The following is a 24,918-nucleotide window of genomic DNA, read 5'->3' as shown; positions in this document are numbered from 1 at the left end:
TTTTCTTTAAAAACCGATCAGTAAAAAATTCTTTGCCACCATTACTACTTGATGGTGGAACTATACAAAATTTCAGTAAAATGAAATTTCTTGGTATACTCATAGATGAGAATTTAAATTATAAATATCATATAGATGAAATATGTTTATAGTTATCCAAAGTGTGTGGTGTATTATACAAAGTCCGTTATAATCTAACAACAGAGGCTATGGTCAGCATTTATTATACACTATGCTATCCTTACCTCATGTACTGTGTAGCCATATGGCCATGTACTTGGCCCTCATTTTTGAACAAAATAATAGGAGCTCAGAAAATTTTTTTAAGATGTATATATTTTCTAGGTAAATTCGATTCAACAACCCCAATATTTTCAAATACAAAATTGTTGAACTTTGAAAATATTCATAAGTATTTTACATTACTACTGATGTATAAGACCTTAAGAGTCTATGTAGGAAATGAAATATTTAAGTTTGTAGAAAACCCACATAATACTCGTAGTAATAGCATTAATTTATGCTCTCCACAATTTAGAACAACCCTCTTCAAGAACAGTATAATATCTTTCGGCCCTCAACTGGTTAATGGTTTACCTATAGATAAAAAAAATCTCCTTAAGTCAAGTAATATCCTAACATTTAAAAGGGAAATGAAAAATTATTTGTTAGGTCAGCAATACATACAATACACATAATTTTGTAATAATTTAGGGTAGAACAAAAGCACCATATGTTATGATACAATTAATGCATAGTATGTGTATGTGTGTGAATGTAAATGTGTAGCTGTGTGTGTGTGTGTGTGTGTTTTGAGAATATATATATATATATATATATATATATATATATATATATATATATATATATATATATATATATATATATATATATATATATATATATATATGTATGTATGTATGTGTATGTACAGTATGTATGTATGTGGGTATATATGTATGTGTATTTATATGTATATGTGTGTATATATGTATATGTATGTGTGTGTGTATGTATATGTATATGTATATATATGTATATGTGTGTGTGTATGTGTATGTATGTATATGTATGTGTATATGTATGTGGGTATACTGTATATGTGCACATGTGTGTATGTGAGAATATGGATGTACAAAATATATGTAAAAGTATATGTGTGTATGTATATCGATGTATATGTATTTATTTATCCATGTATATTTCCGATAATCATAAGGTTGTAGTTTATATTTAAATAATTTACTTTTTTTCTGATACACATACGATTGTAGCTGGTATATCCAACTAAAGCAACCACAATTTATATATAGTATTTATAAAAATGTCTGTCAGGGAGCTTAGGTTCGACAGACCGTTGCGTGTTATATAATGTTCAAATGTATAGCCTACATGGATGTATGACTATAAAGCAATAAACATTTACTTACTTACTACACACACTGTCCTTACCTCCCTACCCTCTACCACTTCGCCTTCACTGTTTCCCTTCCATCCCAGAACCCCTACAACCTTCAGCTTGTACCCCCAACCCCATCATTCCTCCACCCCAATAGCCTTCCCCTGACACCCACACAGCGCCTCCCCTTCCTCACTTCCCCTTACTCCCTAACCCATATCTTCCTTTTTTTCATATATTTGTGTTTTTTAATCTTTTGTAATTTTATCCCATTTTCATAATTTAATACCAGGTAACTCTTTGCCAAAGATACCTCTTGCTTCTGCGACAGTAATAAGTATTAAAGCATATTTTACTTATATCATCAGTAGGATATTAATTATGTCACCAAAAATACCTTATACAGTTGTTCTGTAATTAGCCTATATTTTTCCTACATTGAAAGGGGTCGATTGAGTTAGTCCCAAGAAACCATTATAATCTATAAAGTCCTGTCTTAAAATCGGTAACCCACCCTTCTATGCCCACAATCACCACCACCTTCACTTCTCCCTAAGCACCCCCATACGCTTATTCCCATCCTTACCCTCAGCATTCACCCACACTTTCTCTCCTCCCTTTCCACCACACATACCTCCACGTAACAAAGCCACACACGACGGTTACTTGAACTAACCTTGTGTTCTAGTGGCCTCTTTACAGGTGTGTGTGTGTGTGTGTGTGTGTGTGTGTGTGTGTGTGTGTGTGTGTGTGTGTGTGTGTGTGTGTGTGTGTGTGTGTGTCTGTCCTGTACCTGAGGACCCTTGTGCGACACCAGAAAAAGATTGATAGATAATAATAGGACAAGAAAGAGGAGGAAGAAGAGGAGGATCTGAACCAAGCAGGTTCATAGATAAATATTGGAGGAGGATGTGAAGGTGAATCTAGCGGAGTGCAAACTGAAATTGGTAACCTTCTACCGCCCACCGTTATCCTTTCGGGGGATAGAGAGGGAGTTCAGGTTCATTTATGTAACCGAATAATGGATCGGTTCAGTTATATCAACGCCACCACGTGAAGGCGTCCCTATCCAGCAGCGTTATATAAACAAAACCTTCCATAAACATTTTGCTGTCATAATCATTCACAGTTTTTACTAGCCTTGTCCCAGAATGTCCAGAGAAATGTGTGTGTGTGTGTGTGTGTGTGTGTGTGTGTGTGTGTGTGTGTGTGTCACTGAGGGGTCATTACTAAACAGGAGTAAAACACCTTGAGGCCATTTTCTCGATGGCATCCCTCTCAGGAGGCATCGGAGAGAGAGAGAGAGAGAGAGAGAGGTGGAGGAGTGTGCCACATTTTCTGGTAGTTGTTTCTCCCTCTTGTGTGTCGTTTCTGAGTAGGGACAAAAACACCCTCAGACCCTTGTGTGACGGCCATGTTGATTAGGGGGTGTGTTTTCTTTGATATTTCTTGGGTGTTGTTGCTGCCGGACAGTGAGTAGGAGGGGGTCGTTACTGAGGAGGGATAATAATACGTCAAGGTTCTCTTGGGTACCAGCTCCTTCATCATTTTCTAGTTATGCTTTTGTACTATTTCTTCTCCTTCTTGTGAAATGATGATGATGATGATGTACTATTTGAAGACAGACTGAGAAATGAAACCCCAATATGAGTTTACTATATGAATTGATGGCTTCCAAAGAAACTGTGAGGCGAACTACTATTTCATAACAATCCCATATCGGTGTTTTGTTCTCCATGATGATGATGATGATAGTTTTACTACTTTAATATTTAATGTCATGTTTGCGTATGATACCCACCTTTTTTATGATTGTGGGAAATTGGTTAATGATGATGATGATGATGATGATGATGATGACAAACCCACCTTGTTTCAGAAAGTGGAAAATAGGGTAATGATGATGATGATGATGAAAATCCCACCTCTTTTCTGATACGGTAGTGAGAAATAGGGTGCTGATGATGGTGATAATGATGATGATGATGTTGACAAACCCACCTTCTTTTGTAATAGTGAGAAATAGGGTGAAGATGATGGTGATGATTGGTTATGATAGGTAGGATATGGAGCTTTCCGTTTTTTTTTTTTTTTTCTGATTTATAATGACTAACGGGAATAACAATAGCTCTGATATTTTTCCTTTCTTGTAAAGTATGTCCATTAATGATGATGGTGATGATGATGTTGCTTTACCCTTTCTTATCAACTCTGCTGATGACAACGAGTTAGGATTAATGATGATGCTCGTGATGAATGGTGATGATGATGATGATGATGGTAATTAAAATAATAATAATAATAATAATAATAGTATTTTTATTATAATGCTGATATCCGTGTATATCAGCAGACGTAGCCACACTCTCTGCCTTCCTTCTCTGCAATCATCCAGAGAGGGAAAAATAAACAGCAAAACTATGGTAATTGCATTGACAGGTAATTTCACTCTTGACACTGATAAATGGATTAATGGATGAAAAATGGCTAATGTGTCTGGGGAGCTGATTAGGAATATATAAAAACGTTTATGGGAGATTTTTAACCCAATGTTTTGGCTAATTAGTTGTGATTGTGCAATAACACACACACACACACACACACACACACACACACACACAGTTTCAGGGTTGACATAAGTCTTGTGTTAAACATTAATTTAAATATTAGATCAGCAGTTTTTGACGCATTCATCCAGTCATAATATTTTAATGCATAATTACTCAAGCAGTTTATTTATTTCCTCATTTATTTTCCAAACGTGTACAGTATTAATATGTACTGAATAAATTTAATGAAGTAAGGAGGTTCGTTTTAACACCAAAACATTACTTAGCACATATAATTGTACACGTATTGGAAAATAGGGCTTTCTTTGATGAAATAATTGAGACGTATCAAGAACTAAGAACAAATTGCAGTGCCTTGAGTTTAAAACTGGTGTTTGTTTCTTGCTTTTCAAAATCATCATGAATATCAGCGGTTAATATTACGGTGCTTCATAATTTTAATTTTGGTTCTAAAATGAATGAGAATTTACATTAAATTGACAAATTTGCAGACTACTTATATATTAATTTACTTGATTATTGCATATAAAACCAGGAATAATATTTGATTTCGTTTCATGTTTGCATCAGGGGCCTTCAGAATGTAGTACGATAATTATTGAATATTCTCCTGTCAAATTGCAGTCAGCTTTCGGTCATATTAAGGCCAGTTCAACGGACATTATATTGTTTGTCATTATGACATTCATGCTGCACACAACTTGATGTACAGCTTTATGTAATAGTATATTTTTGTGGGATATATATATATATATATATATATATATATATATATATATATATAAAGAAAAAAAATTTATGGGCTATACAGTACTTCTGTACATTTGTAGCTTCACGTAATTATGACATTTATAACGCTTATGACATTTACAGTATTTAAATTACTGTCCTGTCATAAATCATTTATGGCACACTTTTTCCAGCCCTCCTTCTCCCCCACAGAGAGAGAGAGAGAGAGAGAGAGAGAGAGAGAGGGAGAGAGAAAGCAAATGCAAGAGAACGCTTATCTCCTCCTCCTCCAGCTCGTAATCAACGTCGTCGTCTTCGTCGTCATCCAGGACACAGGAAAACATACTTCAACACGGAAGCAACCATTACAGTTTTTATTGTTGTTATCCATCCATCCATCCATCATCCAATCCTACATTGCCCCATGGGGAGCGTAGAAGCCCGGGGCTAGGCAGTTGGTCCCGACATTTAAGATGAGTGACCAGCCTCACTCATCCCTTTAGTGGCATTACATGAGCAATCAACCCCAACCACCCCTTGGATATAAACCTTCACTGGCTCAATCCGATTGGAGCACAATACTTACCCATTAAACCAAAATTTGGTTTTATGGTTACCACCCAGCGTAGTAAATGGTTTCCATTTTTTTTTTTTTTTTTTTTTTTTTTTTTTTTTTTTTATGTGACCGACTCCGGGCATAGGCTTCACAGCCTGATTTCAAGGCCCAGCAGTCCTCCTACGTACCGCACACCTCTACATGGTGCACAGGAAACCATTTGGCTTGTCACTCAGTGTAGAGTCACCCACAGGCTGAAGGAAGTGGAAAGATTGAAGGAAAGACAGAAGAGGGAGTGTAATGTCACCCGTAGGCAGAAGGACAAGGAAAGAATGAAGGAAAGACAGAAGAGAATGGAAGGAAAGAAGGATGGAGAGGAAAGGGCAGACACCCGAGAGCAGCACTACATAGAGTGAGTGAATGGTGAGCGCCCCCACCTACCACATATTGTTGTTATCATTATTATTATTATTATTATTATTATTATTATTATTATTATTACGTGGTAGGTGTGGGCGCTCACCATCCACTCACTCGATGTAGTGCTGCTGTCAGGTGTCTGCCGTTTCCTCTCCTCCATCCTTCTTTCCTTCCATCCTCCTCTGTCTTCCATTCCTTCATTCTTTCCTTGTCCTTCTGCCTACGGGTAACTTTACACTCCCTCTTCTGTCTTTCTTTCCTTCCTTCTTTCCTCTTTCTTCTTCCAGTTGGTGACTCTACACTGAGCGACAAGCCAAATGGTTTCCTGTACACCAGGAAACTATTTACTACGCTGGGTGGTAACCATATAACCAAATTTTGGCACCTAGTGGTTTAATGGGTAATTATTGCGCTCCAGTCGGATTGAGCCGGTGAAGGTTTATATCCAAGGTGTGGTTGGGGTTGATTGCTCATGTAATGCCAGTCAGGGATGAGTGAGGCTGGTCACTCATCTTAAATGTCGGGACCAACTGCCTAGCCCCGGGCTCCTACGCTCCCCATGGGGCAATGTAGGATTGGATGATGGATGGATGATTATTATTATTATTATTATTATTATTATTATTATTATTATCATCATCATCATGATCATCATCATCATCATCATCATCACTGGACGGGATCCAAAATCAGAAGGGTCGCAATATTACAAGGGAATATTGGGGATGTACTGTACTTGACGGTTCCTTAATTTGGGCAGAATAAAATTATCTGATGTTTGCCTGAACAGAGTTTACAGTTTCAAAAAGATGAAACATGGTGCTGTATGTAATGGTGTGTGTGTGTGTGTGTGTGTGTGTGTGTGTAGAAAGGAGGAAGTGAGTGTCTGGTTGAATTTTAATGGCTAAGGTAAATGAAAAAGTTTGACGTCAGCTGGCATACAATACAAGGCACCAAAAAGACAGCTGCTGTATATTTGACGGTGTCAGTGCAGTGTGTGTGGGTCAGATTTGCAGTGCTTTATAAAGTGAGTCACACAAATCTCACGCCCACAGAGAATAAGGCCAATGTGTGGGAGGGGTGAGGGTGGTGGCGGTAAAGGAGTGATGGCAATTTGTAGGAAACTCTTGGGAAACGCCTCGAAAACTTTGCTTCCATTTTGCCTGATGGGTCAACAAATACAAACATAAAGGTAATATGGCCTAGGACGCCTTCACCCCCCACCTTCACACTTACAAATAGATAAAAATGGATAATGGACTTACCTCGCTCTGATTGCCTTATGAGTTTCAACCTTTGTCGTCTGAATGGTGTGTGACCTGTGGGGGAATCACACACACACACACACACACACACACACACACACACACACACACACACACAGAATCTAGAAATTGTCAGTATACCTCAGTATGCCTCCTGCTTACCGTACATGACCCAGCCTGTGTCATGTAAACTGTGTTTAGCCTCTGGGGGAATCATAGTCAGATGCCCGCGTCGTCATGGCAGGTAACACAATCAGTAGGGGAGATGAAGGTATATTCTCACAGGAAGTCTGGCGGTGACAAGATTGAATAAAAAATATCATCCTGTAGTAGTAGTAGTAGTAGTAGTACGGTAGTAGTAGTAGTAGTAGTAGTAGTAGTAGTCGTCTTAACCCGAGACTTATCTGAAAGGTGAACCCAGTGTACAGGCGTCAGCTGCCCTTCTCTTGCAGTTCACCAAACTTCTTTCGGGGGATAGGGAAGTCTTTGAGCCTTGAGGGACGTTTGTATAGCTAGGAAACAGACGTCCACACTGGAGATGTGGAACGTGTCCGAACTGGACACATACTAGTAATATATCACACCTTAATGCTGTGAGAGATCTACCCAAATGGCAATAGTAGCCCACAGATATTCCCAAACGGCAATAGTAGCCCACAGAGATCTCCTCAAATGGCAATAGTAGCCCATAAATATTCCCAAATGGCAATAGTAGCCCACAGATATTCCCAAATGACGATAGTAGCCCACAGATATTCCCAAATGGCAATAGTAGCCCACAGATATTCCCAAATGGCAATAGTAGCCCACAGATATTCCCAAACGGCAATAGTAGCCCACAGATATTCCCAAATGGCAATAGTAGCCCACAGATATTCCCAAATGGCAATAGAAGCCCACAGAGATCTCCCCAAATGGCGAAAGTAGCCCACAGAGATCTCCCCAAATGGCAATAGTAGACCACAGGTATCCCCAAATGACGATAGAATTTTGGCTGAAGTAAATTGTCCTCGCTGTCGCTCGGACAACCAGGCAGATGGGCTGGCTGGTTATATTAATGCCATCACGAGAAGGCGTCTCTCCCTAACATCATACTGAAGGGAGTAATATAGACTTCAACACACCTGTCTTAACGAGTTTTATCCCCTAAAGATATACTCATTTCAATTTAACTTTGTCTAGGTTTTCGTCCTGTTGCGGCTTATTTCTTGTAATTCAGAAGCAGACTAAGATTGTACTACAGTTCTACATCCTTTTAATGGTACTACTGCGTGACTAGCATCATATTTTACTTTTTATTTATTATTCAAAGCAGCATTCTATACAGACGTAACATACATTTTCCTACCTCACACTGCCATACGTCACACTACCACGCTTCACTTTACCACATCACACACTCCTCACACTGACCAAACCATCACCACAAACAGATATATCTCACACCACACTTTGAGCATCTTTACGTCACTCAGGCACAAATCACACAATCATACTTCACACCGCAACACTATACACTGCCACATCACACACACCACATTGACCACACCAAACCACCAACTGACATACGAGTACCTCACACTACCACACTTTGAGTTGCTTTACGTCACACAAGCACAAATCATACTGTTATAATTCACACAGCTGCGCTTCACATTGCCACACCACACACTGCGACATCTCACATTGGCACGCCTAAAATTTCCATGTATTTTGACTGGTGTTTATGATAGAACGGCAAGTGTGTGTGTGTGTGTGTGTGTGTGTGTGTGTGTGTGTGTGTGTGTGTGTGTATGTGTGCATCGTCGCAGCCCGTATTTTTCTCTTCTGATGCATTGTGCATTAATTGTTCCATCCATCTGGACAAACTTAAAACTCTTGTCCCTCCATCCTGCAGTGCTTTTGTCCATTGGTTCACCTGTATCGCCTCCAGCTGTCCATTGTGGTACTCGGTGATCCCCTGCCGTCCACTCGTTGGTCTTTCAGTGACCCCCTTCTGAGAATGTGTTGCTCCTTAGGCTGACTCAGTTCTCTCTTGTTCGCTCTTTTGTTTACTCCTTAAGGCTTATTACTAACACTGAGTTTTCAAGATATTAGTCATATACTCTACATATACATACTGTATATAGATCTATCAATCTATATACCTAGGCTGCTTCCCCCAAGGAAAGGGAGGTAGCCGCCCCAGGACGACACACTCCCCATTTACTCATCCATTCAAACACATTCATTCGCATCTTAGCCCCAAAGGGGAGAACGGACAGATCCTCACCGCACCACACCGCAAAAGGGTCAACTGCGCAATGCAATCAGTGACATCCGCAGCAGGGCCCAACAGCAGAACTGGTTTACCCCTGCCACATCATAACAGACCCATCCCCTTACCCACACCTGACCTGACTAGCTGATCAGACCAAATGCGGGAGAATATCCCCTCAGGGCTGCATCATCGCTTATTCATTCACAATTTCTCTCCATTTATTTCTGTCACGCACAGCCACTTTTCCTTGCTCAACAGACATCCCTCTCGCATCCAGCGCTCTCTTCACACTGTCCATCTATATAGATAGATAGATAGAGAGATAAAGAGAGAGAGAGAGAGAGAGAGAGAGATATTATGCTTTGTATCTTTATTCAGTAATAATTTTCATGGATATGGGAAGATAGTCTCAGTGAATCGTATCACACACAAAATTAGTTTAGCTATTACACACACCGTCGCACACGTCAGTGCCGAGGTATTGGTGTTGTAGGAACCATACACTCCTTCACGATCATTACTATTTTACGCTCAAAGAGTGCACAGAAACACACAACTTTAATATATAAAAAGGACTTGCTCTGAACGATGTTATTTAATTTTCCCATATCTTAATGTTGTTGTTATGCCAACTGGAATTGTATATGTCAACAAAACCCCAATATTTTTTAACTCTCTTTTTGCTTGACAGGTGAGTGTTGTGGCAGTGAGGACAGGACAGCTGAAGGAAGGTAAGATTACACACACCTAGCTGTTCATCATAGAAGAAGAAGAAAGATTTTTATGTCTTTCATTATTAGACCTCTTTATTCCCCTCTCTCTCTCTCTCTCTCTCTCTCTTTCATCATAGAAGAAGAAAGATTTTTATGTCTTTCATTATTAGACCTCTTCATTCCTCTCTCTCTCTCTCTCTCTCTCTCTCTCTCTCTCTCTCTCTCTCTCCCTCCAGTACACAGTCACCATCGCTACAAAATTCACCTTTTCTGTTTTTCCATGGCGCTCTGAGTGGCCAGCCTTGTTTTGTCACTTCTGATTTCACACATTATCTCCATTTTTCACCCATTTAGCACTATTTTTCCACCAGCATTTTTGTTTTCGGTCATGTGGAGCGATTGCAGAGAGGGGGGGGGGCGGAGGGGTAGCGGAGGGGAGAAGGGAGTGTGGTTGTTAGAAGGGAGTGGGGAAGGGAAGAGGAAAGGGGGAGGGGATAGTTTGGTAGGTGTAGGAAAGGGATAAAGGGAAAGAGAAGGGTGGTGGGAGGGGTGGGAAGGGAAGGGAAGGGGTGGGGGGGTGAAGAGGATAGGAAGGGGGGGAAGGGAAGGAGAGGAGTGGGGAAAATCACTCGTGGCCCAGTGAAAAAAAACATAGGAGTGAATTTTGTTGTTTGTTGTGACTGGATTGGAGAGGTTAGGGGAGAGGAGGGGATGGGTTGGAGAGAGATCGAGGTGGGGAAGAGGGATGATGGGGAGAAGAGAGAGAGAGAGAGTGTGTATGTGAAAACTATCTTCGATTTTGTAGAGATGATACGAAGCCTGTCCTCAGTTGGTCTCCTAATCTGAATAAATTAAACGTCATCAGACTGAATGATGAAAAGGAGTAAAGTCGTATGGCGTTTGCAAGAACAGGACAAGTAAAAGTTGATTGGCTGGCAGTAATGTTGATGCCGATTGTCCTGTACTGTACATACCAGTGTTAGTCGGGTGGTTTGAGTGCAGTTAGGGAGCTGATAAGTAATTTAGTTTGCCTAATGGGCAATTCATAATGCAGAAACATATCCTGGTGATGATAATTGCAGGTAGAACCATGTATTGTTGCTCACACATTGCCAGATGAATGTGTGCATTTGCAGGGCGTGCAGGATATGTACTGGTATAATGCTGTGAATGTTACAGTAGTAGTAGTAATTGTTGTTGTTGTTGTTCATATTATTTGTGGACTCAGGTTCATCTTGACTTGAACTTGGTGGACTGCAGGAATTGACCACTTCAGCCGGGTGCCCCCAGAGATGATTTCTTGAGATTATGTTGCTGGATTGTGTGTAGTGTGGTGCATGTGGTGAGCATGTGGTGTGGGGGGATGCATTACAGCGTGGGCATAGTGCATTGTTTGTGAGTTGTATTTTGTGTTGGTACTGAAGCAGGGAAGGATGATGGACACATTGTAGTCTGGCTGGGTGCACTCGTGTCCCTCTGGGAATGGGGTATTTTGAGAGATGCTACTGTGGTGGTGGTTTTGGTTTTGGCTATATGAGGATCTGTGCAAGTCTGTTTACATCTTTATTTGATGATGAAATTCGTAATGACAGCTGTCGGTAATAAAACTAATCGATACATATTGAGATATGCTATAGTTAAAACTGTTGATCTAGAACCAGTCACAGAAATAGATGCATGTATGTGCGAGTATGTGGGCCACTGAGTTTCATTAACCAAGACATGCAACCGCGGAAGAATGAAATGATGCACAAATAACTTGGAATCACAGTTCACTAAGAAGCTATAGGTACCGTAAAACGTAAATTTATAAATAAGTTTGCAGTTAAAATGTAGTTGCTAACAAATATCAATGGAGCACAGCTATATAATATTAGCGATGATAAAATAATTATGTATTCATATCTAGTTCAGTATGGCCAGTTCAGATCTCTCCTCGCTCTCACAGGAATGTGAGGCGTGACCTACAGTGACTTGTGTTGATTGTCTAAGCATCTGATCAGTGCATTCTTCAGTTGTGCAGACTAAACTGGCAACCTGACACTCTCTAACAGCTATTATATTGCATTACATCACTTGGCCACACAGAAAAGGCGTTTACACTCACCATTCTCTATAATTAAGTGTACTAAATTTCAAACAACACAGTTATTGTGGTAATATACTAGTTAACTAGCCTATATAACTGCCTATAAGTGCAGTATTCTGTGGTAAATATTTACGTACAAATGCTACATAAATATAACCTAAACATTAATGTTTTTTCAGTCCCAGCGTGTGAATAATTGCGATATATATGTATGAAGAGTTACAGTGTGCGTATATAAATATATATATATATATATATATATATATATATATATATATATAGAGAGAGAGAGAGAGAGAGAGAGAGAGAGAGAGAGAGAGAGAGTCCTGTAGTATATAAATGGATATAGAACTAAAAACACAGACGAATTAAAAGCAAGTGGAGCAAGAGACAGGTACAGATATAGATTGATGAAAGGAAAGCAGTCCTTGAGGTGGGGAAAGATTGAGCAAGAGCAGATAAATATACAAATATATAGACGGATACGCGCACAAACAGATAGTAATGTTAGACAGAGGGGAGGATGAACATAGATAAGTATCTTGGCTGACATTGGCTTAATCTGTCATATACCGGTATCCTTGCCAAATGAGAGAGGGAGAGAGAGAGAGAGAGAGAGAGAGAGAGAGAGAGAGTCAAATAGTGACCTACGTAAACCTACTTGAAATAATTAGGTCAAGTGGATAAGGTGGAGTGATGGTGAATGTTGCTGTTAGATAAACTGTCATGGCTTTGACAGACATGATCCAGTTTAAGGTTACATTGTTGAAGGTGAGAGTATGAGATCACACAGTCATCTAATCAGAGTGGATATTGGAAGTGGATTAGGTCAAGTGGATGAGGTGGAAGAGTGGTGGATGCTGCTTCAGGATTAAAAGACATTAATTAGCTCAGCCTGTTACAGATGGAGAGAGAATCAAACGAAATAGTCATGTAATCAAGGTGAATCACAGGTGGATAAGGTGGATTGGCAGGTGGAGGGGTGGTGGATGCTTGTAGGGGATTAAATAACATGAGATTGATAAGCTGAACTTATTTTAAATGTAGATAGAATCATACCAGGTAGTCATCTAATCAAGGTGAATATTAGAAGTAGGAGTAGTTGAGGTGGAGGAATAAAGAGAATCAGGTCAAACAGTAATCTGATCAGGGTGGATAATGGAAGTGGACGTGGATGAGGTGGAGGAGATGTGGATGCAGCAGATGGCCTGACTCTGTACGTGTAAAGAACATTAGATCAAGTAGTCATCAAGTCAAGATGGATATTAGGAATGGAGGTGAATTAGGTGGAGGACGAGATGTGGATGCAGCAAGGGTATTGACTCTGTGTTATAAAGTATAGAGCCAGAGTGTCGCATAGCCTAAAAGTAGAATGAGGTCAGATGGTGTTTATGTAATTGCGGTGGATGACTTGATAAGCATAGGTCAGGTATGATGATGTGAATAGGGTGGAGTGTCAGGTGGAATAGAAATGTGGAAGATGCTCGTAGGAGATTAATTGGCGTAGGTTACAAGAGGTGGAGTACAAAGCCTAACATATGATGTAATGACAGGGTAAGGTATAGAGAGTTGAATAAAATGGTTGGAACATCTAATCAAGGTTAATGCTAGAAGTGGGTGAGGTGGAGTGACAGGTGGATGAGGTGGATAATGGTGTTAGTGGATTAATTGCCGCCACCACCACACACTGGAGCCATCAGAGTTCCTACCAAAGCTTTAATTAACACATTTTTAGAACGGATCTTTTTACTGTCAGCTGCGTAATTTCCTGCTGACCCTTCCTGTGTGTGTGTGTGTGTGTGTGTGTGTGTGTGTGTGTGTGTGTGTGTGTGTGTGTGTGTGCATTCTCTCAGATCGATTGACTTGCCGTGATTCTGTGACAGGGAGTTAGCTTTATTTTGATCTGTTTATTAATATTATTATTATCATTATTGATTACTATTATTGAGCGAGGGCTGTTAGCGAAGGTCACTGAGTCAGTTCCTTTTTTTTATTTATATTTCTTCTTTTTTCTCTCTTTTTATTTGTTCCACCTTTAGGTTGAATAAAGGTCACGGTGATGATGTTTGTTGTTCTTCTGTTTCGTGTTCTTTCTTAATTTGTTGCCTTTTTGTGTTGTTTTTCTTATATGCTTGTAATTCTGTTTCGTTTGTCTTCGTCTTTCCAGTTTCTCTCTCTCTCTCTCGGTATGTGTGTATCTATTTATCCATATCCAGATGCCATAATCCCGGATGAGGTGGCCGCAGATAAAGCGCCTTCATGTCACCCTGTCTTTCCCCTTTATGAGAGAAAAAAAAAATAATGGTAATAAAACTGCAGCGTGAAGTGTGTACAGGACCTTTGTGCCACATCACAGCCTGCCATTAGGGCTGCCGCCGCCTGCCACACCTGCACCATTGCCGTAATCCTGCCACGACCCTGTTAATGAGCTGGAGTGGTTTGTTGACGTCTGGCCAGGGGTGAGTGGGGGGAGTGGGGGAAGGGTGAATGGCCGGGGGGGACGGGGGTGAGGTTGAGTCTGGAGGTTACCTGCCATCTAATCCTGTCTTCAACACCTGTGGCACCTGCATCTCTCACTTTTGCTTTCTTTCTGTTTGTTTTTCTGTGTCTGTTTGTCAGTCTACTTGTCATATGCATACATGCATACGTACTTACATACTATATATATATATATATATATATATATATATATATATATATATATATATATATATATATATATATATATATATATATATATATATATCTGTCTGTCTACATAGATAGACAGTTAGATAGGTAGATAGATATACGAAGGTTTATGGTAATGAACCACTGTTGGGTGTATACACCATAAGTACAGCATATACGAGTACCATGCAGCATAACTCATAGTGTTAATATCCTCATAATAACAGTAACAACAACGCCATTATGTACCAAATATTTCACCATCTGCCGCCATACTGAAGTGGCGTCACCAGCACTCTAATGCCTGTATATAAACTGTGTCGGTGTAAAAAGTTGCAATTAGTTTTGAGTTTTGATTAACAATTTCAAGTGATGCGTTGGCCAGGTTTATTCCTGGACAGAATGGCTCTTTTGGGGGATTTTTGTAGTAAAGCCGAAATTAATTATGATGCGAATTTGTAGTTGTAAGTTTAATATAAATGAGTTACGCTTGTAGTCGAGGATGGAAGATCGGTAGAGTGAGATTGATGAACTGGAAAACTGTGGTGTGTTTGGTTTTGCACACACACACACACACACACACACACACACACACACACACACACACACACACACACACACACACACACACACACACACACACACACACACACACACACATGAACACGGTAACACATACGCTTCAGATACCAAACACGTGTCACTGTACAAGCTCACCCACATATACACAGTACTGGTGTTATATTCTCAAACAGTGTGGTAGAGGAGTATTGGTGCGTTACCGGATGGAATATGTGGCGGTGTGAGATGTGGCAGTGTGTGGCATGACAGCGTGAGGTGTGAATGTGAAGTGTGGTGGTGTGAGAGATGGTAATGTGTGGTATGACAATGTGTAGTGTGATCGTGTTAGGCAGGCGTGCCAGTGTGGTGTGGTAGTGTGAGGCGTGGCAGTGTGAAGCGCGACTCTGAATTATGGAAGTGAGAGGTGTGCTAGTTTGATATGTGACTGAATTATACAAGTGTGAGGGGTGGTAGTGTGGTGTGTGACTGTGAATTATACAAGTGTGAGGGGTGTTAGTGTGATGTGTGACTGTGAATTATACAAGTGTGAGGGGTGTTTGTGTGATGTGTGGCTGTGAATTATACAAGCGTGAGAGGTGGTAGTGTGAGGTGTAACTGCAAATTATACAGGCGTGAGAGGTGACAGTGTGAGGTGTATTCTAGGTGTGAATTTGTTTAATACTGCACACCGTCTTATCTGTCGTTTTAGACATGTTTGTTGATATTAAATGTAGAGATCTGGTGGTGGTAGTAGTAGTAGTTGTAGTAGTAGTAGTGGTACTGGTAGTAGTAGTAGAAACTCTAGGTTCTATTTGAAACATGCACCCATTGAACTGCAGGCTTAAAATATCTTTCTGCAGTTTACTGTCTTCCTCGGGGATAGGGAGAATATTGAGGGACGGTTGTTTAACCAAGGAGCAGAGCAGCTTAGTTATATCGGTGCCACCGCGTGAAGGCGTCCCTCTCCACCACTACATTTAGAAGTGTGGCTTCCAAAAACAAGATGAAGCGCTCCCATTCACTCTTTGCCTTCGCTTATAATTATGTGCACCAATGCAGGCTTTATTTAACCACCGTCAGACCCTGCTGGTTACTCTAGTCAGTACAAACACCCTTTCCTCATTCCTACTTCGCCATCATGGAGATGGGTTACTTATGGCTGATGATCTCCCTTCCAGAATAAGGTGTGGTTCTAGAGTGGACCTTATAATGGATCGCTATAGATGTACACCTGTCTATCTTCTATAGCCCATAGCTTTTCATTGCACTCACTTCTGATTTTCTCTCCATGCACTCTCACATATTCAGACACCAATTATCTAGGGCGAGAGAGAGAGAGAGCAATAAAATATCCAGTCGTCTGTATTCATGAGTGTATACGCACATAAACCTTCTGTCATACAAACAAGTCTTGCTATCACATCTGACACTGTAATATATTACACACACACACACACACACACACACACACACACACACACACACACACACACACACACGTTTAGTAAAGATTTATCACCTAATGTGGTGTTTGTTGTTTGTGAAGATGTTTCGGTATGTAACGTAATATTCCATCTTCAAAGGCTTGAATGAACGAGCGATAGTAGGAGAGTGTATGAGACTGAGAGACTGACTAGGAGAGTGGTAGATGGGACAGAGAGATGGATACCGAGAACAAGGTGAGGATAAGTTGTAAGAGTTTGTCTGTGCAAGACTGACTAGGAGAGTGGTTGAGGAGAGAAAGACCGAGGACGAGGTGAAGAGAAAAGGTGCGAGGTTTGGTGAGGGAGGGTGAGAGACTGACTAGGGAGTGTATGGGAGTGAGGCGGTTGGGAGGAGGGGAGGGAGACTGAGAACGAGGTTGAAATATAAAATGCGAGAGTGTGAGGGAGGGTGATGTGTGAGAGACTGACTAGGAGAGTGTATAAAAGTTAGCTGTTAGGGTGGAGGAGAAGGAGGCCAAGAATGAGGTGGAGAGATAGGATGCAAGAGTATACGAGTGAGAGAGTGACTAGGAGAGTGGCTGAGAGGAGAAGGGGACGGAGATTGCAGATAAGGATAAGTGAGGTTTGAAAGTATCTGACTCAGATTTCGAGACTGACTAGGAGAGTTTTGGAGAGTAAGGTGGTTAGGGGAAAAAGGGAGACTGACAGCGAGGAGAAAAGATAAGAAGCAATGGGAGAGGGTGGTGAGAGACTGACTCGGAGAGTGCATGTGTAGTGGTTGGAAGGAGAAGAGGGAGACCTTGAAGGAGGTGGAGAGATAAGATACGAGAAAATATGAGTCAAGACTAACTATACACTATTGACCCTAACTTGGCCTAAACCTGCCATCTCTCTGTCTTGAATGCTGAGTTGTAACAAGAGATTAACATTAGAATAAGTTGCTAGTCACGAAGAGGTGCCATGACAAGGACGTAGAGCCGTAGTGTTGTCTTTGTCTATCATTGATGCTCGTGAAATAAGTTGAATAAGGACGAAAACCTGGGCCAAGTTAAGGTGAGAGAAGTGTGGTATAGTATATGTGTTTGGTGGCAGCAGCAACAATGTATTAGCACCTTCAGTCCCAGGATACTGTTCAGTATCTTATACAGCCATCGCCAGACAACTGTATTTAACTTTAGAGAACATCCTAATGGTGGTGGTGGTGGTGGGGGGGGGTAGTAGTAGTGTATGTGTTTTGGTGGCAGCAGCAACACAGTATTAACACCTTCAGTCCCATGATACTGTTTAGTATCTTATACAGCCATCGCCAGACAACTGTATTTAACTTTAGAGAACACCCTAATGGTGGTGGGATGGTGGTGGTAGTAGTAGTAGTTGTAGTAGTAGTAGTTGTTGTTGTTGTTATTGTTATTGTGTAGCCCCAGGTTCCTCTGAATCGTGAACCTGTTGGACTGCAGAGTGAGGCTGGCCTTGTCTGGCAGTCCACTATCCTCTTTTTAGGGGATAGAGAGGGAGCGGGGTGTCGTTTGTGTGACAGAAGTGTCCGGCTGTATTGATGTGACCACTTGAAGGCGTCCCTCTCCAGCACCGTTGGTGAATGGGTTAATGAAGGCTGTATTAACCCATCCAGTTCGAAAAATCTCGCTGAATGAAATCGTGTGAAGGCGGTAAGAGTAATACATAAAACACGTCATGGTAGTGAAGGAGTAAAGGCGTCAGGAAAGTGAACGGGATATAGACAGTATTTTTTTTTTTTTTTTTCCAGTGTGCAGTTTATTTTATGGGAATTGTATCTTTCCCAGGACGGTAGAGGATATTGGACCTGGCCTACCGGAGAGTTTGAGTGAGTGAGTGAGTGAGTGCGTGAGACGTAATTTTATGAGTTTTAAAGTAAGTGGGAGTGAGTTAGTGAAAGTGGGAGTGAGATAATTGTGTATGAGTTTTGGCTTAACCCCTTGACTGCGATTTGAAATTTGATATTTGAGTTTGTTTTGTGAATTTTCGTACTGTGTTGAGTTTTAGTTGGTAGTGTGCAAGTGAGTGAATGAGTTGTGAGATAAGTGGGTGAATTGCGGGTGACTGGGTGAGATTAGTTAACTGAGAGTGAGTGAGAATGAGAAAGTGTGTGTAAGATAAATGTGTGAGTTGAGTTAACCCCTTTACTGCTGTGACGCCTGTTTTAGTTTGTTCCTGCTATGTACTGAAGAGGGACGCCTTCACGTGGTGGCACCGATATTACTGGACGGTAAAGCTGCCGAATTATAACAAATGTCCCTCAGTACTCTCCTTGTCTCCCGAAGAGTAAGGTAATCTGCAGAAGTTGTGTTTACTGTGAATACAAAACAGTTTAGGCCCGACTTGGATCATCACAACAACCATAGATTAAGTATGTGATTAGCATTTCCTCCCCGTCACTTGATTGCTTCTTGAACCCTCTCATAGCCACGTGTTCCTCGTATTTTATTCCAGCTGATGCCAGATTATTTTAGTTACCTGAGAGTGAGTCATAGGAGCCTGAGAGTGTTAATATTGGTACCACCAACCCTTTCATGGTGCAGATAACTCGTATTGGAGTCCAGCTGACATCAGGCGATTATATTGAGCTGAGAGTGAGTCACAGGAGCCTGATAGGGTTAAAGAGAATGAGTACTGTACATTGGAGGTGAGTAAACCATGAGTAACTAGTAGTAGTAATGGCAGTTGTCGTTGCCCCTGCTTCATCTTAGTGTGAACCCAGTGGACTGCAGGCTGAAGTTGCACCTTTCCTTCAGCTAACCATCCTCCTTTCGTGTGTGTGTGTGTGTGTGTGTGTGTGTGTGTGTGTGTGTCAGTCGTTACCATCACCATTTTAACCATTAACACAGTCACCACCATCAGTACTACCACATTTTCCAAATAATCTGTTTTACAAGCTACACTCTTTACAATTTGTTAGTCCACCGGTCACTACCATTACCATAGTTATTGTCAATACTGTCAATACCACCATCCTACCACCACCATCACAGTCACCACCACAACCACCACTACCACCACCACTACAGTTACCACCACCACAACTAGTTGTCACTGAGGTTGTTGTAGGGCTGTTTTTGAGCAGGAAGTAGTACAGGATCGTGGGTGGAATTGTCAGTCGTTATGGAGCAACTGTTGGTCTTTGTGGTGACAATAATTAACCCTTAAGATCATCAGTAACTGTAGCTCCGTTACGATGTGCAGTTGAATCCATAATTAGTAAAGCATTTATCATTCAAAATTAGCTCTAGAATAAGATCACGAATTTTAAGAAAATTGCGGGATACGTTGTCTACCGCTCGAGGCCAGTCACAGACACAACCATCACAGTCACCACCACAACCATTACAGTCACCACCACAACCATCACAGTCACCACCACAACCATCACAGTCACCACCACAACCATCGCAGTCACCACCACAACCATCACAGTCACCACCACAACACATCTCGACCACAAAAAGAACATCAGCACCGTCCCCCACCACAGTCACCACCACCAGACGTTCACCACTACAACTGCTTGTCATTTCACAGCCACCACCACAACCATCACTAAAACCAAACACCACCAAACCACAGTCACCACCACAGCCACAGAAAGAACATCAGCACAGTCACCACAGTCACCACCACCACCACAACTGTCACGTTCAGCAACACATCTTACCAGTCCTCAACCAGCACCACACTACCACGTTCACTACCACAACCAAAGCACCTCCAAACCACAATAACCACCACACCATTCACAGTATGCTCCAGTTTAACACCACCACAGTCATCAGCACGATCACCACCAAACGCTATAATCACCAGACAACGGCCACCATACCACCACAATCACCACCACTCATAACCACGTCACCACACTGGTCACCATACCATCACAGTCACCTTCACAGCATCATAGTCACCACGAACCGTCACTGGCCATGGGATATTGAGGCAACAGAGGAATACTGCCGTAAACCTAGAGTGACGACCACCAATAACCTGTGTGTGTGTGTGTGTGTGTGTGTGTGTGTGTGTGTGTGTGTGTGTGAGCATACCTAGTGAAGACCACCAATAACCTGTGTGTGTGTGTGTGGATGTGGGTGTGGGTGTGGGTGTGTGAGCAAACCTAGTGAAGACCACCAATAACCTGTGTGTGTGTGTGTGTGTGTGTGTGTGTGTGTGTGTGTGTTTCATTCTGGTTCGTGTTGTGTCTGTTTGTCTCACACATAGCTACTCATACATACATTCATACATAATTAACAGAACATGGGTTCGCTACGGGATTCTTCTGTTTATTCCCCCCCCCCTCTCTCTCTCTCTCTCTCTCTCTCTCCACTGTGTCTACGTCTCTCGTGTTATTTTCCTTTGTCCATTAATACATAGGGTTAAGCAGAGTAATTAGAGATGTCTTTTGTTGTTTGAAGCGACGTAAGTTCGGTGCGAGGTTGGACCTGGGAGCAGTTTGGTGATTTGAATTCCGTTTAAACAGCTTTCACTGATCTTCCAGAAGACCCGCCGACCTAGTACAAAAACACCCCTGCTTATACCAATACACCAGTCCTGCATGACAGAGTCCTACCATGTATTCAATATGGACGGTGGCTGTTAGTCCCAAAGTGGTGACATGTGAAGCTGTGTGGCACACTGGAGGACTGTTGGACCCAAGGAAACTGGATGTTAGGCCTTTGCCCGGAGTAGTACACAGAAATATAAAAATCCGTTTATGCTTTGCACCCATCTTCCAAGGATACCCGTAGTACTGTAGGAGTAATGGTAGTAAGTACAGGGTGTTGGCAAAGTAACGCAGTCCTGTGGACAAGGTTTCAGCAGGACAGCGCAACAGCTCGTACAGCCAGGGCAACAATGGATTACCTTGAAAGTGTGTTTCCAGGACCACTGAGTTCAAAACATTTGTGGCCAGCACGATCCCCAGACTTATCTCCCCCAGACTTCCTCCTTTGAATATCTCAAGGATGCCTTTTATCCAGATCATCCCCACACAACTCAACAGCTGCGGCCCAACATTCAACGCTGTGTGGACAAGATGTCGACCCAAACATTGCAGAGGGTGTTTACAAACATGATTCGTCGTGTGAAATGCAAAATAGTGGACATTTCCAACATTTGTTATAATAAATGCAATGTCCTCATAGGGTGGCGTTACTCTCCGAATACCCTGTATATAGTAGTAGTAGCAGTAGTAATAGTAGTAGTAGTAGTAGTAGTAGTAATAACAGTAGTAGTAGTAGCACCAGTAGTAGTAGTAATGGTGGTAGTAGTAGTAGTAGAGGTAGTAGTAGTAGTAGTAGTAAACCCCAGGCTCATCTGAATGTAAACCTAGTGAACTGCAGGCCAAGTCGCCCTCGTCCTGCAGTCCCTCATGTCCCTTTGTGGGATAGGGAGGGAGTTGTAATAGTGCGTATACATCCAGGCTAACAGTTGCAATGCTGGGTAAATGTAGTTGTTAAGGTGTGGCAAAGTGTATTGTGTAGTGTAATGGTGTAAGAGGCTTGTGAACCCCTGAGTGAGACAGTCAGGCTTATTAATAGTAGGTGTACTTATACCCTCCCACACACATGTTTGTGGTCTTACTGTTATTATGTTGAGAGAGAGAGAGTCTTTGGCTGTATATATTTGTATAAAAGTAAGAGAGAAGGGGGGGAGAGGGTCTTTGTCTTTGTATATTTGTATAAAAGTATGTATTTTTGTACGTAGGCGTATATTCTTCATATAGTGATGTTTAACTAATTTGATTAATGTTCACGTGATCTGTCGGTATTAATATCGTAATTTATTTTCTGGCAGGCGTTGTGTGTTGCGGGGACGGCTCCTCAACGTTACCGGTATCAAACATGATCATTTATTCATTTCCTATTTCCACTGCCACACCCACGCCCACACCAGCAGACTGGGCCGTCCACGCAACACATACGATACCGCCAGTCTTCCAACGGAGTGCTATTTACGGACCACCTGTATATCCAAGTCAGTCGGCTTGGCAAAGATAAAATACAAAACGCGGTCGTAATGGCGGAGCTGTTTTATGTTACACTGTTATTCAAATAGTGACTCATGTGTTTTTTACGCCTTGGTTGCGATGAGTGACAACAGTGACGGCGATACAAATAGATATTGTTATGGCTGTAAAGGATTGGCAAGTAAAAACATACAACACAAACACTTGTACTAACTACCTCACGCTTAGTCCTGTGTACTTTAGGCAGTCTGTGTGGTGGTGTGGTACACACACACACACACACACACACACACACACACACACACACAATCAAATTACACATGTAGTACGTACATAATAGAGAGAGAGAGAGAGTCACTCTTGTACTAACACTGGGGTCCATACAGAAGCACAATAGACTTACACCATTGTACAGTTATGACCAAACAGACTTCCCGCATCTATGTGTATACCGTAACACACACACACACACACACACACACACACACACACACACACACACACACACACACACACACACACACACACATTCAAGCCTTGACACGTGAGCGAGACACACACACCTGGACTGAATCTGTGAAGTTCTTTTGGTGTGGCCTTACTGTGTGTTTACTGAGAGAGAGAGAGAGAGAGAGAGAGAGAGAGAGAGAGAGAGAGATGGGAGGGGGGATGAGTTATGAATTAGATATCCAGTACAGCGAGGGAATCAGTGTAACCCATGGGAACACAGCCGCCTGGGGATCGAACCCGGGTACTGGTAATGCAGCACCACCGTAAACAAATTAACCCTCAACCGCACTGATTAAGGCAAAGGGAGTCATTACCCCATCAGTTGGGTAGGCACTGTGTTAATCATTACCCCATCAGTTGGGGTAGGCGCTGTGTTAATCATTACCCCATCAGTTGGGTAGGTACTGTGTTAATCATTACCCCATCAGTTGGGTAGGCACTGTGTTAATCATTACCCCATCAGTTGGGGTAGGCGCTGTGTTAATCATTACCCCATCAGTTGGGTAGGCGCTGTGTTAATCATTACCCCATCAGTTGGGGTAGGCGCTGTGTTAATCATTACCCCATCAGTTGGGTAGGCGCTGTGTTAATCATTGCCCCATCAGTTGGGTAGGCGCTGTGTCAGTCATTACCCCATCAGTTGGGTAGGCGCTGTGTTAATCATTACCCCATCAGTTGGGTAGGCGCTGTGTCAATCATTACCCCATCAGTTGGGTAGGCGCTGTGTTAATCATTACCCCATCAGTTGGGTAGGCGCTGTGTTAATCATTACCCCATCAGTTGGGTAGGCGCTGTGTTAGTACAGTGGCCTTGAGGAAGATGATGGTCGTGATGAGGATGATGGTCATGATGAGGATGATAGTAATGAAGTTGATGATGACGATGAAGGAGATGCTAATGATATGTATGGAAAGATCAAAGTGCTGTACAAGAGAATATGAAAGTACTATATGCAATTTCTACTTTTTATTGATTCCAAAAGAAACGATATTCTAAAGGCTGGAAGCCTGCAGAAAAGCTGTACTTGTCAGGAAAAGTGGACAGAAGTGAGCCTAATGCAATACTAGTTCACTTTGAGATAATTATTACAGTGTGTTTAAAATACTGGCGTGATAGGCAGTGGGAAATACAGCCTGAGGAAGACAGTTGTAGAGTTGACCTGTTGCATAGATGAAGGAGTGAGAGTATCGGTTAACTGTTGCATTGCAGAGTTGACCTGTTGCATAGATGAAGGAGTGAGAGTATCGGTTAACTGTTGCATTACAGAGTTAACCTGTTGCATAGATGAAGGAGTGAGAGTATCGGTTAACTGTTGCATTACAGAGTTGACCTGTTGCATAGATGAAGGAGTGAGAGTATCGGTTAACTGTTGCATTACAGAGTTGACCTGTTGCATAGATGAAGGAGTGAGAGTATCGGTTAACTGTTGCATTACAGGAAGAGGTGGCAGAGAACCTGTCCCTAAGACCACAGGAGCACAGAATGTACTCTGGCAGTACATTAAACAAAGTAACCCTCAAGCCGCGCTAATCAGGGCAGTGATGCATAATTGTGTTGCTTGGTGGACACTTTATACAAATTAACCCTCAAGCCGCGCTAATCAAGGCAGTGATGCATTACTGTGTTGTTTGGTGGAATAATAGTATAATGGCGTACAGCAAGGGCAAGGAATCAACTCTTCTTCCCAGAGAAATTAACTCTATACAACCTTTAAATTTTTGGGGGTGAGACTTACCTGT

This window comes from Coenobita brevimanus, chromosome 107 (genome assembly GCF_032717465.1).
Source record: "Coenobita brevimanus isolate Jiangsu-jjx chromosome 107, ASM3271746v2, whole genome shotgun sequence".
Classification (NCBI taxonomy): Eukaryota; Metazoa; Arthropoda; class Malacostraca; order Decapoda; family Coenobitidae; genus Coenobita; species Coenobita brevimanus.
The sequence above is the reverse complement of the archived record's forward strand: the minus strand, read 5'-3'. Positions refer to the sequence as shown.